General features: G+C 42.1%; 1 long non-coding RNA gene across 1 annotated transcript; it reads right to left on the bottom strand.

Moving 5' to 3' along the window:
* Nucleotides 1–6,136: 6,136 nt before the first annotated feature.
* On the bottom strand, nt 6,137–14,527 carry LOC109283360 (uncharacterized). Its single transcript, XR_002090502.2, has 3 exons — nt 13,986–14,527; nt 8,117–8,381; nt 6,137–7,132 (listed from the first exon to the last, which is right to left on the bottom strand). It is a non-coding gene; the product is annotated as an uncharacterized LOC109283360 (long non-coding RNA).
* Nucleotides 14,528–14,857: the final 330 nt, after the last annotated feature.

The raw sequence follows: 14,857 nt of genomic DNA, 5'->3' as shown, positions 1-14,857 counted from the left end.
CACAGTGGCTTCAGCAGGAAGGGTGCCAAGGGCTCACACCCAGCCATACTGGTAGCCCGGTCATTAGAGCATTCTCCTGGGAGATGGAGGTTGGAGCTCCCTTTGGCAGAGGTGTCCTTAGGACATGGGTTCCCCACTTCCCGGGTGAAAGCTCTAACTGCTGTGCAATCATATGGCAGTGTCAGAGTGATGTTGTAGCTGTGGTGATCCAGGAATGATGTGAGAAGCAAGGATTTTGGCAGGGGTGAGATTTTTTATTAGACCAGCTGTATAGTTTGGACGCAGTTAGACAAGCTTTCAAATACAACGCACTCTTCTTCAGGTCACAACTATGCAATAAAAGAGACTGCCCCGCAAACATCCTTGCCTCTTGTATGCAGTTATGAGGGTACCACCCCCAGTGACCCCCGTGCGAAAGCACTTACCTGCAACTGTGTTTCTTGAGGGGTCAATCTTGCATCTATAAGTTAAGTTTGCTTTAAGAACGTCTACCCAGTTGGCTTGTTGGTGGGCTTAGGTAGAGGGATGTCTAGTTGCTGAATCCCAAGAGCCTTAGGTAGGAGGTGAGTACTGAGCTGTTCAGGTTGGCTGGGTTGTTGGCAAGCAGTGGGGAGTGAACACATTGAGCATCTGGGAAACTTGGAAGTGAAACAATAAGGCACCTACTGAGTTGAGACACCTCTAGGGTAAGGTGGGAGGTGAGAATGTGTTTGGAAGGCGGGGAGGGAGTTGGCATACGAATGTAGTGAAGTGCCTCAATGGTACCTAAATGGATATAACTATAACTGGCTACAAAGAGCTTGGGATCAAATGTCAGTCCTTGTGATGAGCAGGCAGTCAATACGTGCCTTTCCCTGTGCTAATTTACGGAAGTAGATGTAATGAATGAATCAGAAATACTCTTGCGTCCAGAACAGACCAAGCTTGCTGCAATTCTTTCCCTTCTGCTTCTGGACAGCACTGATTTAATGAGACTGAACACCAGTGGAAAACAGATTTTTAATTTAAAAAAAAAATGTATTAACAAATATCCTACATCAAAGCCAACTGGTCTTCGTCCTCCTAGCCTAGGATGGTTGACACTGCTAGGGTGCTGGACAAACACACTTCACCACTGTGATTTTAAGAGGCTGTGGTATCTTTCAGACAAGCTCATTCCTTAGACTTAATTAAAACCTAGTTCACTCCTTTATTCAATTTATGAGGCCTAGCCAGTAGGATTAAGCGATTACAGGCAAAAAGCCCCATTTGTGAAACACTCATAAGCTCAAGCTGCTAGGCTGCTCAGTTGTACTCCATTAAATTAATAAGGAATGAATAGACTGATCCATTATGAATAAAGCTGTGGGGAGCCTCTGCATTGCTTCATACTCTCTGCACACTCCTTAGAGAACATTTGTGTAAAATGATTATGTTCATATTCATTCAATTGGAATTCTATAAAAGTGGAATGCATAAATTACTCTAAAGATGGGGAGTTTATCTTAAACATTAACTATGTGTGTGAATTAATAAGACTATTATAAAACCATTAGCATTCAGTGTATTTACCTACGTATGCTGCATACCTAAACCAAATCCAACGATTGCACCTAATTGCTATTCTTGTTGTGTGATCAAGCTGTGGTTCATTTTCCCTTCTAGTCATAATATTTATGAATTACAATTTTTCTATTAAAACTTTTGCGTTCTTCTTCCCTCCCCTCCCCTCCCCTCCCCCCCACAAGCTTTACATTTGCTTGTGTAGGTTTTCCAATATGCACTGAATACACACATAACTGTGGCTGAATAAGCAGGAAAGCAGCAGTAGATAGATCAGGAAATAAGCACGCAGATCAACAGATGCCTGTAGATATGGTAGAGTTTAATACCAAATGGCACTGGAGGGCACAGAAGCTATCAGTCAAACTTGAGTTTCTATAGATTCATAGATTATTAGGCCAAAAGGGACCATTGAGATCACATAGTCTGACCGCTCATATAACAGAGGCCAGAGGCCTTCCCTGAATTAATTCCTGTTTCAATAAGGGCACATCTTTTAGAAAAACATCCAATCCTGATTTTAAAATTTCCAGTGATGAAGAGTTCACCCACAGCCCTTGGCAGTTTGGGGAGCTTGATCAAGCTGACTCTAATGAAAGGCTTCTATTGACTTTTGCAAGCCTTGGACTGGGCTCAAAAAAAAAAAAGGCAGAAGGGAAAAAAGAGCAGAAATATCTAAGGCATTTAGGAAGGCTTTGGGAAACATGGGGTTAAAGCTTGCTTTAACCTAGCTTGCTCAGGTGCTGCAGGGTAAGGCTATAAAAGCAGCTGCTGCAAGAAGAGGTAGAGAGACAGTTCAAGTGGGAAGAGGTTAGGTATGTGTTTGGGGGTGGGGAGATGGTTTGAGCTGGGGCATTTTCTTTCCATTTTAGATATTAGCTCCTCTCTTTGCCTGATATATAAAATTCTCTCTGAGAAAGGGACCTGACTAGTGGACCCTGTGGGGGTTTTTGAGTTGAGTTGACTTGCCAGCCTACAGAGCTAAAGCAAATAAAAAGAGCACATTATTAGTACTGATTCCACACAATCACAGCTAAATGGCAATGAAAGATATACAGACACAGTGTTATTTTCAACACTGTTCCTGAGCAGTGCAAGGAAGTTGCATGTTAACATGGGTTAGCTGGCACTTCTGACCTTCATTGTTCCCAGTGGAAACAATGACAGTCTATTAGTCCTCCACAAGGGATATCATCACCTCGCAGCAACTCTCCAAATCCCTCAGGACCCTCCTGGAACAACAATAACTCAGAAAGAGCTCACCGAACCTTAGAGCTGTGTGAAATGTTTGCCACAAATCTTGCCTAGATGGGGGTTTCATTTGGAAATCACCTGAGCTGTGTTGGAAAGGCATAGCGACCTTTTAAGCAGACCTGACCAGGTGGGGTGAATTTTGCAACTCAAATTCACACAGACTTAATTGCAACAAAATATGCTGTCCCATGCAGCCAGGCAAAAGGCTGCTCTTTTATCCCAATTTGGCATTGAAACATGGATATTGCTTTTTTGGTTTGTTGGGTGTTTTGGTTTTTTTTTTCAAACCTGAAATTCAAAGTGAAACTGAGGCAGGTCAGATTTATAAATGTTGTGTCAACATATTTTCTTGGGTTTCAATCTCCAGGCCCATGCAGCTTGCAAAAAATTGGCAAGCAGACCAAAACTGAACCACATGGGAGTAGGAAATCATATGTTCTGTGGACAAACTAAGGTATGGGACTGATACAAAACCAGAAAACTGACTCTCCACTTCTCCCCCACCCCAAGCTTGGCTTTTGTAATGAAGCTGGAAGTACCAGGAATCCACAATGGATTAATGCATTCTCCAGAGGCAGTTTCCTCTGGAGCAGGGAGTGAACACACAGAGCACCTGGGGAATTTAAAATGAGACAATGAGGCACCTAAAGAGTTGAGGCACCTCAATTGCCCAGAAATCATAGAAAATGAGGGTTGGAAGGGACCTCAGGAGGTCATCTAGTCCAACCCCCTGCTCAAAGCAGGACCATCCCTTGGTTGGCTTGCCCTAACCAAGGAACCATTGATCTTCAAGGCTCAGCCAGTGTTTTCAGTTGCACAAGGATTTCAGAGAGTTAAAGGATGTGGCCTCTGCTAAAAAAAAGAAAAGAAATGAACACTCCTCTTCCATGTTTTTGTAAGAAAGATCAAAGCTTACATAGATATTTTGTCATGAGCACCCTAGAAAGGCCTACGTAGTTAGATGGAGACAGAGCACTGAATAAGTTTGGGGAATAACTTCTATTTGATTGGGAAGCACATCACAAGACACAGTTACTTGTTGTCACCCAAGCCCCTGAACTGCTTAATCCAGGCTTGATAGGAAGGATTAATAAATGAATTCTTGACTGAACCTACACATAAGGTCTGTATTGGAAAAAGGCTTATTCTTTGGCCCAGCTCCAAGAGAAACTAATCATCATGAACTTCATGCAGATTTACTATTATTCTTTCTGTAAAAAAGGTTAGGCCACTGCTCTGGGCTTATAATGGCAAAGGTGCAGAAAAGGAGAAAGTAGAACAGACTAACAGAACAAATATGGACAGTGGGTGTTTTCATGGAAAGCTACCCTTGGATTTCTATGTTTACCCAGAAAATTAATGTAAAGGAGCTATCATATATTAAACCAGATGGTATCAGTGAGCTCATCTAAGCTTCAAGGGACAATAGTATCATCCAGCTGTATTTTTTGAGCAAGATACTATCGCTAAGCCAAGTGATAAGACGGGAAGTTACTGAGATAGTGAAATATATATTTCATACTGTCTTCAGTCTGTTGTATCTAAAATATTATTCAAAGCATGAGTTACTTAAACATGGTTTTCCAATAATACTATCTTGGGCCTGAGCTATTGCCTATTGAAGTCAATGGAAGGGATCCTGTTCCCTTCAATAGAGCTTATGATTGGTCCTTAAAACACTGGTGTTATTTGTAATATAATAAGGTAGAAAATCCATCCTCACTAATAGTCAAATTGACAGTAAACTCCTGGCCATGGAATAGGCAGAAAAGCAAGAATTGATGATATGTTCATCTAGATTTTCTTTTCTCTCGTTATTATGGTGAAGAGCAGCTGAAAATGCTTGTTAACTGGGTTTTTCTAATTTAGCTCCACTTCGGTAGCAGGCATTGTTAGAGATAGAAATGTATTGCTAGGTAGCTAACCAACAGGATTTCATGCTCATCTCAAGCCTTGAAGACATTTGCTAAGACCACAAGTGGAGTTCTTTCACTGAGTCCCTCCTTTGACCTTCAAAATCTTTCCCCCTGCTTCTTTCTAGGCTTCTTTTTGACATATAAAATATGAATTTCATGTTCCTTGCACAGAAGGAATGTAACGCAAGGAGATGGATTGTGTGGGCTGTAAAATGTCTTACTTTTCTAGTGCAGCAGACCACTGGGCTATGTGATCCAGTATCTTGTCTCAGAAGATGATGAAAATCTCCATAGTGCATTTGGCCAGCTGGGCTGTGTTAGTCGTACTGTGAGGGAATGAATTCCTCTGTGGTCCCAGTTGGTAATCACATTAGTCCCAATACCATGAGGATGGATAGCCCTTGTGACTTTTTCATTAAGTTGGTGCAGCTACAAGTATTACTCCTATTTGGATAAATGTTCAGTCCATTGTACATTCTTGCTGTACTGTTTGTACTTCAGTAGGCTCTGCTGTGGCTTAAGAGAGAGCTTGTGTGTGGCCTATAGACTTGCACAAACAAATGGTTGAGCAAGCAAGTTTATTCTCACTGGCAAGGCTGCATAAAAGACAAAAATAATAGTAGAGCTGTTCGCGCTACAATTTTAGGGGCACAAGAGAGTGCTGGTTGTTGGTCTTAACTTGGGGACAGCAGGATGAAAGGGGGACAGGAAAAATGCAGGGCCATAGAGCAAACTGTCTCTCTCCTGGTCACAGAGACTGAGGCATTGGCTGTCAAACTCTTTACCAAGTGGGATGCTAGCACTGGACAAAAAATGTTGCTGCCTTTCAAAGCTCATGCCTCTTTGACTTCAGACTAACATGACTAACCACCTCTGTGCTCTCTAACCTAAGAGCGTGACCTTCCTAGCTAAAAGAAGACTTCCTACTACTTGAACAAGGGGGAGGAGAAGGACAGGAATGATTCAGCTAGGCTGCCTATATATCACCAGCACTGTTGCGCTTACTACTAACAAACCTTTGGCTTTTTTTGAAGGACAGATCCATGGAGAGTGAAGGGAGATGCTGAAGTAAAGCCAGAGTTTGCCTAATATATTGGATACTCTATTTAGAATGAATTCCTGGGAGTGCATGTGGCCCTGTAACCATACCAAGGTTGGGGGGGGCGCTAAAGGTGGATGTGCTGCATAAATGGCAGCTGTGCCCAGGGGGAAGTCCTAACTTACCTGGTTTGTTTTTTGCATGGTTTTAAATCCATGTACCTGGCCTGTTAGGTCACTGACTTCCCTTTGGATAATTTCTAGGGTAATTTTTTGGATGTTTTCTTCTCTCTGCATTTGGCAAGCTTCCCTAAATATGCACGAACAGCTAAGAGACGTTAAGGTTTGCGAAGCAGATGACCATGTAATAACAGTGGGGTGGTTTTTCATCTTAAAATGCAGGCAGATCTGAAACAGCCTGCCTGCAGCATGATCAGAGTTGGTACGTCGAACACTTTGCCAGTTCTAATACTACAGTACAATGTTGTTCCATGGCTTTATTGTGATTTAAAGGGATCAGAAGACACTATCTCTTTTGGTCTGTAAGCACGTAATACCAAAGAGCAGTATCCCCCATAGAATAATAAACTCTTTAATAACAGTAATGGAGGAGCCACAATCATGAAAAAAGTGATTACATTCTACATAAAAATATAAAACCTCATTTGATCCTAAGCTCCCCTGTGGCACATTACCTGGACATTTATTTAAAATATAACATCTCTTCCCTATATCTCATTCAGGCTCTTTGTTAACACGAATGTAAAGTAACAATAAGATTGCTTTCAGTGGAATATAATAAGGAATCAGTGTGATTCAGGGATCCACACAATTAATTCTGAGTCTTTCCACACATCTGATCTACAGAAGAGATAGCAAAGGGGTCAGAAATTGAAGAATATTCTGCATTGAGGAAGACTGGATTGAGGAATATTCTATATATTCTTTTACTGGAGAAGGGAATGCAAACATGTAAATTCTTGCTTTTCACTAGCAAGGGGCCTGTTGTAATTTTTCTGAGGTGTGGCACATCTAAAAGTACCTCTGTTCTCTGAAAAGTGAGAGACCCACCTAGATGTGACTGGTTATGATTGGCTTTTGTCATTACCTGGTGTGGAAACCATCCTGGTATGAAGCATCTTAGGTCCCGTCTTCCTTTCTCACCTCTCTTTTGCACCAGTTTCCACTTCCCTCTAACTGCCTCACCCCTGGTTTTCTGTATTTAGGCCTTTTTTCCATGCTGTCTCACCTTCCTGGAAGTCTGGGTTGGCTTTAGCCTACCGTGTTGCCTTCAAGCCCCTCCACTTCTTAGAGGTCTAGAAACACTAGTCTGCTGGCAGTGCAATGTCCATGACGATGATTCAGGAAGGTCTAGAAGCATACTGAAAAAAGACATATTGACAATATGCATGAACGTGTACCCATCTCTATCAACCCCTCACCCAGTGTCGACGTTGTTTCCTAGACCTTGTTCTTTATTACATGTCTTTTAGTGGCAGGGTAGGGAGTTTGTCCTTGTAGCTGTTTGTAAAATGTCCAGCACACTAATGGAAGTTGACAAAAGAGGAAGGAAACCCTTGTGATTTAAGGTGCTAGCCTTCTGGGGAGAGATCTGGGCTGAATTTTCTGTGAGAAGTTCTCGATCAGGTCTCCCTGTATGTGCATGCTTCCTCTGTAAAATGGACATCATAAAGCATCCCTGCTTCCCAGATTAAATGAGGAAAAGTAATGGATTAATACTTTAAAAGACTATGAGATGATTAGAGTGTGGTAGAGGATAAGTCTCTTAGGTAGCATGACCCTCTCTGTGAAAGTAGTAATAAAATCTTAGTACAAGAATAAATATTAATGTTAAACATATCAGCTACCCCGGCTGTTCAAATTATGAATGTGATCAGTCTTTAAAACACTTTTTTCCCAGTGCTCTGATTCAGTGTTTTTTTCCGTATTTCCACTGCCAGTTGTTGCCATCGTTTCTACTACCCTTGCACCTGAAGTGGGGTTACCTCTGAAACGTCTTTTGATACTGGATTAGTGAGAACTGAGCTGCTCTCCCACTGGGAATAATGCAGTGTAGAATAGCCGGGGACTGGTCCTCGAAGATTTTTTTAAGTATGATTTTATATGTTTGAGGTGGCTCATGGACTTCATGATAGATAAAAGGGAAGGGCATAGTTACATAAGAGAGAATGGGGAATGAAATCACAAGATTTAACCCGTAAATGTCATTGGTGGTGTTAGCATTGTGGGAAAATGTATTTATCCAGGATGCTTAAATGCCATGGTTAGGTAACAGGCTTAAAGAAAAGGGAGAACTTTGAAGTAGCCCAAGCTCAAAAATGAAGTCAATAATTCCTTATACTCACTCTTCCGTATCAGGTATTTTAAGTCAAATTTTGTTCCCATTTATGATGCTGGAAATCCACTACTTCACATGTATGCTGGTGCATATGAGATGAGAACTTGCTTCTACAGAATGATATAATATGGCTCTTGGCTTCTCCGGACCTTGTGGCAGGCAGCCTGTTCAATGTTTTAGTCATTTTTACTAAAGGGACTGCCACATGGGCTGAGTTAGTAACACGTTGACGTTCAGCAGGACATCTCTGCTCTGAGTCCGGATTGTCAGCCCTGGTAGAAATAAAATAAAAAATTTCCATTCCTTCCTATTCCTCTGGCAACACCAGATTACCTGCTTTCGAACTCAAACTCCAGTCCTGTGTCTTGTCATTGAGGAATCAACCCCACAGCATGTGAATAATAACTAATGGAAAGACACAAGTTCCTGCCCGTGAGAGAGGATACAGATTCTGCTGCTTGTAACCAAGTGTACCAAGCGTTTTGCAGTGTGCCAGCAATCTTGGATACTTAACTTAGACCAAATAAAAAAAATGTCTTATATATGGAAGAGGTGAACTGATTTAGATAAAATAAGAGCCTATGGCCCATTGCCCCACACTTCTCCATTATGCAGATCTAGTGGCATTCATCCCAGCCGGTGATATTCATCTATTTAATAATGGCCCCATGCTTCTCTCTGCAGCCCAGTTCCTCAACTTGTGTAAATCATCATAGAGAAATTGAAGCCAATGGAACGGTGTCAATTTACGCCAGGTGAGGTCCTGGCCCTTGACAGTACACATTTTAAAGATTTTATTATGCACACAGTGAGTTCAATGTGCTGGTGGCTTAGTCGCATCCAACTAGTCCCCTCTTACACTACACAAAGCCATTGTACTCTACCTTCGGTCGGTCAACAACAGCCTTCATCGCCTGCTAAGGAAATTTTCTAGCAAGCACTTTCTTTATACCTATCCTAGCTGAGTTGCATAGGAGAAGTTTACCACAGATACCCTCAAGACCCATTATATCCTTAAATTTCACCTCTTCCCTGGTACATACCAGTCACTCCATACTGGGCAGGTAGATGGGGAGCAGTATTTCATTATATGTTTCTAATCTTGTATTGCCGTGTGCTCCTTCTCCCATGCTTTGATCATTGAATCTGCTTGTTGTCTCTCCTCTTACACTTCAGTTGTAAACTTTCTGGGGCAAGGGCCATCTTTTTGTTGCATGTGTTTATGGCATAATAAGGCTGGTGGTTTTAAGAGGCACTGGCATACTTGTAAGTAATGCACAAGTTAAGAGACTGCGTGGGCAAATGTGATAGATGAACCCTCATACTAGCTGTATCTATCAATGGTCCTGTTATTAGACAAAAAGGGTGAAAAGCCTCCAGCAGCTAAAGAGCTGTTCTTCGCTCCCTGCTGGTGCTGACTACACCATTGGCCAGCATTTTGATGAGCTCATATTTCTTTTTAAAGTGATATCACCATCCCTTTAAAATAATGTTGTTCAGGTAGCTCTATTTAATAGAAACTAGGAAATGAGTGAGGCACATGCTTGCTGTCTTACCAGCCATTGACTGGAAATGGTCACAAAAGAAATAAAAAGTACATTCGCCTTGTTAATACAATTTGTGCTACATATTCATAGACCATTTTATAAAACTCTCAAGGAAAATTCAATTGTACTGAAAGCACATAATGGTGGAGCAACCATACAGAAAACAGGCAGCATGTTACAGAATTAACTGCACAATGAATGAAATGCTATGTCTATAATAAACCCATTCAGATATAAATTATGGGAGAGCAAGATGAAATGTTTGTTAAGCAATAAAGCTTGCAACCATACATGTGAAATTGAATGGGATTTATCATAAAATATTGTGGAGGATACAGCCTGACTATGTGTTACAAATTCACTGAATTAAAAATAATCAGGGGAAAAGCAAGCTTTTTGGGAGGCTGAAAATTTAGGAAATGAGTTCATAAGCTATTTAGCTGTGACCCAAAGTCCCCTGGTGCTAAGAAAAGAGATGGAAGGAAATAAGATCTGAATAATTTCTTAGAGGACCACAGATATGCTGTCTTAATTTTCCCCTCCTGAATTTGTCATATAATCAGACTCCCTGTTGGAGAAAACAACATCTCGCTGGTCAGAGGAGAGGATAGGGAATTTGGCAAAACAGTGTTTGGTTAGTGTGATTTACAGTGGAAGACTTTTTTTCCCTTGTCAGTGAGGCTGCTGCATTGAGGGCAGGATAGATGATATTTTGGTTGGATCTTAGAGATATGTGGTATGTTTTCCCAAAAGGCCCTACCAGATATCTCAGCACAAACAACAAAGTTGCTAAAGAATACATTCCAGGAGATTCCATAGAGCCTTCAGCCGGGCTCGACTGCATTCCACTTCTGCAAATTGCAGAGCCTATGCTTCCGTAGGATCTTTTGTTTCTAATACAAATTGTAAATACTTCCAGTTTTACAACATGATGGCAATATTGCGCAGATGCCCAAAGACCCAGAAAGGTAATTTTAAAATTAAATATAGATGTTTATGGTACTGGGGATAAAAGGGAGACGGGATAATTTACAGCCACAAATAGCATTTGTAGCCAAGGAAACTAAGGAGAAACTGTGAAAATAAGGGTAATCAAAGCGTGGGCTCAGTGTCTGCAATGGTCAGAATAGTCCCTTCTTTTTAACGCATAGTTGTGTAATCGATATTAGGGTGATTTCTAATCTTCTTTGCTACAGAATCAAACTCCCTAAGCTTCTAACCTATTGTATGATATAGGAGGACAATAGACAGCTAGTTGGATCTAGACCCAGAGCACGGGACCCGAGTATCACAATGCAAACTATGGGCATTTGTACACAACACGGGGGTTTAATTCTCCCTAAATTGGAGTGGTGGTTTTTTCAAAACACTGCTTCAGTTTAGGGCAAAGTAAACCCTGTGACACACACACCTGTGTCGGAGCCTGATCCTTACCTGTCTCTCCAGTGGTGGGGAAGGGAGAGCAAGCTGCTGGTGGGCAGAGCAGTCCCTGAGCTGTAGTGGGGGCTGATGCTTCCCCCCGCGGCAGTGGTGACTTCCCTAGGCAACACCCACTCACAGGTGCCCGGCTTGGGCAGTCCTGGCGGGCAATGCAGCCATGGAGGGAAGCACCAGGCCCCTGCACAGCTCAGGCAGGCAGACAGGCTCTGAGGGGAAAAAAAAAAAGGGTGAGGCTCGCCGCTTTTTTTTCCTCCTGCGGAGCCTGCCTTCCCGGGCTGCTGTCGGGCTGCCTGCACGGGCTGTCTGCACAGCCCCTGAGTCACACAGAACCCAGTGCTTCCCTCCACAGCTGTAGGGTAGGAAACTAAAACTCCTCGGAGATGTTTTACTTTGCAGTGCCCCAGAGTCATTTGCTGCATCCCAAAGTCATTTTAGGTTCATTACACCACCGAGTGTGCTACAGTGACTAGAATTCATGTGCAATATGCCACTGAATGTGCAAACAGCAATGCCATGAAAGCAGTGCAAAAGGCATTGAACTGGCTTTAAACCCACTTTAAGGTGCCGTCTACAAATGCCCTATTGTTGCTGCATTGATTTCATTAGAGTTACACCAATCTACACAAGCACTAAATCTTAGTCTAGCACCCCTGTTTGTGTAGTGTTGTATTTAAAACCAAATTCCCTATCAATTTCAAATCATTTAACTTTGATGCTTTGGTTCAGATTTGCCAGGCTGGAAAATTGGATGCATAATTTCTTTCAAATTAATATATCTAGGCAACCAACAGACTTCACTCACAGGAACGTAAGAAATGCCACTTCCTGGGTCAGAACGAATGTCCATCTTGCCCAGTAGTCTGTGTCATATCGTGGCAGAGAGTGGATGCTGAAAGGGGCGTGAACAGGGTATGACCAGGATTTGTTTCCACTGTTCCTTTCCCACTGGCAGCCTCTAGCATTTAAGGTCTAGGAAGTTTTGATTCAGAGCCCCTAACTCCCATGCTCAATAGCTGCTGATGCCCCTTTTCTCCAAGAATTTGTCCAATCCCTTTTTTAATCTAGTTAAACTGTCAGCTTCCACAATGTTTTGTGGCGGTGAGTTGCACAATTTAATTAGCGCTGTGTGAGAGAGAACTTCCCTTTCTTAGTTTTGAATTTACTACCTATTAAGGTAATAGGCAGAAGTTTTACTGAGAGAGCTGCATCCATGCTGGAAGTTTTGCCAGCGTAGCTATGGAGTGCGATTTGGACCCTGTTTTTCAAAGCTGCTAGACTCTGACTTCAGTTGGGGCTGCAGCTCCTCAACACTTGTGAGAAATCAGGTCTCATGTGGGCACTCAAAGTCTGTGGTCACTTTTGAACTGAACTGAACTGAACAGTTTGCAGAATTGGCTTCTCATTTTTCCCCAGTAATGGACCAGAATTTCCAATCTATACTCCAGCAAAATTCCTAGTGAAATCAATGAGATTTTGCCCAAGCAATAACAGCACTATTAGGATCATACAAAACTAGGGCTACAAGGGACTCACACCATCATCTAGTCCATCCCCTTGCTCAAGGTAAGATAGTTCCTGACTAGACCATCCCAGCCAAGTCCAACCTATTTTTGAAGATCAAGATCTGTCCAACCTGATCTTGAAAATTTCCAGGGATGGAGATGCCATAACTTTTTAGGTAGCCTGCCCCAATGTTTGACCACCCTCATAGTCAGAAAGTTTCCCTAATCTCTAACCTAAATTTATTCTCCTGCAGCTTTAGGCCACTGCTCCTAGTCATGTTCCTGATAGTCACAGGCTAGTCTATCTCTATCTCCATCTTCTTTGTGAACTCCCTTCAAGTACTTGAAGACTACTATCAAATTCTCCACTCCCCACCCCTGCCCCAGTCTTCTCTTCTCCAGGCTAAAAAACCCTAGCTCTTTCATTCAATCTCTCCAAGTTTGCAATCCATGGAATACTTTTCTTTGCCAAGGCATACGGAGGGCAAGGGAATTTCCTTCCCTGTGATCCACAGGTGAAAAACATCTTACGGTGATGTTACAGGTTACATTTAGACTGTACTAAGGGCACTTAAAATGCAGGTGTCTATGTTAAAGCTTGTTAACTCATGCTAAGTGCCTTCAATGTTTTAAAGTGATGCCACTTCTGCAAGGGTTAACTTTGGGCTGTGCTATCTGGCTCATGTTAGGGTAACTTCAGTCTCCTCCATGGATCAAATGAGCCATTTGCAGTCTTCCAGCATCCCAGGATGCATGGTTCCAGCCTTCCCAGTCCAGAAAAGGGATAGAGCCCAGGTATCCTGGCTCATAGCCATGCCCTGGCTCACCATCCTTAGCCACACACCTTCTTGCCAGCTCTCTAACAGCAAGTCAGAGCTGTGCAGGCAGGAAATGGTACTAACCTGTGACTGCTCACAACACATTTGAACTTTAACCACTGCTTAACAGTCCACCGATTTAGTATGGTCTAAGTGTAACGTGCAACTTCACCCTTAGCTGCTTGGTTGCTGCTAGCATTTTAATTGTAATGTATAAAACATTTCTCTTCTAAAAGAACAGTGACAGTGAAGCTAGCATCTCAGTGCTAAACGAAAGCAAAAGCAGATCTGCAAATAAAATACTTTTTGTCCCCATTTGTAAAACGGCATTGAAAGCTCTCCCATTTAACCAGTCACGAGACACCTTTCCTGTTTTATTTTCCTTTCCTCACTACAAAACCCCCCATATTTACTGAGAACTCCCTCTCCTGCTCCCCCCTCCCCCCCCCCATTTAGCACAAACGTACTTCAGCATCTAAGGACGTATTGAGAATGGCTGGTAATCCTATCCCTTTAAGGCATGTGGCATGTGCCCAACAGCTCTTGGAGAATGAGTTTATTTTACTCACAGAAATGCAGTCTCTCCGAAGCTTCCTTTCTACAGAGGAAGAAAAGCCTGTTAACTTGTCAAGCAGCATCTGAAAGGCCTTGGGTTCAAAGCTGCTCATCAGTGTTGGTTGACATTCCTCTTTAGTGCCTTTGGAAGTATCAAGTTTGCCAGTTATTGACTTCATTGCTGAGTTATCTGTTGTATAAGCACAATTTCCACAAAGGACATAAGGCCAGGGACATGTTCACCATGCATTTTAAGACATGGTTGATTTGATTTTCTCATTCCTTTTTTCCCCCTAAACATATTTCCCTCAAACTTAAACACTAAACTGTAACAATATTATTGATTAAGTTTTATTCATGGAGTAATAGCCTCCATTTGACATTGTTTTTCAGGAGTCTTTGCTCAGAGGTGTGGAAACAACTAGTACAATGTTTAGAGTGGGTAAATTACCTTTTACCCCTAGAGAGGAGTGCTTCTCATCAAGGTTAAGGTCTCTGGAATGGCAGCCTAAGCAGAGGAGGGGAAAACAAAGAAAAAAATGCAGAGAAACTTGTCTGTTAGCGTTTACATAGGATTGAGACAGAGCCACAGACAATTAAATTCTTCTCTGTATATAAGCTAGAGGCCAAGTTTTCAAATCTAAAGTTTAATATTTGAACTCTATTTACAAATGTTTCATCAATAAATTAAAAATCTGAAAAGTCTTATTGAGTTGATTTTTGCTATACATCCATCATACTTTGAACTCTGGAATGTGCAAGGGAAAACACATATCCATCCTGGGCAGATAAAATGCATTCGAGCTCTGCACTTGCTTCAGCAGAAAACGTGGACTAAAACTGTAGTGCTTGCTTGGCTGGGAAATAATGCAGAAATAGCTTTTAA

The sequence above is a fragment of the Alligator mississippiensis genome, chromosome 10, assembly GCF_030867095.1.
Source record: "Alligator mississippiensis isolate rAllMis1 chromosome 10, rAllMis1, whole genome shotgun sequence".
Lineage (NCBI taxonomy): Eukaryota > Metazoa > Chordata > Crocodylia > Alligatoridae > Alligator > Alligator mississippiensis.
Note: the sequence above shows the minus strand (reverse complement) of the source record. Positions and strands in the feature narration are given on the sequence as shown.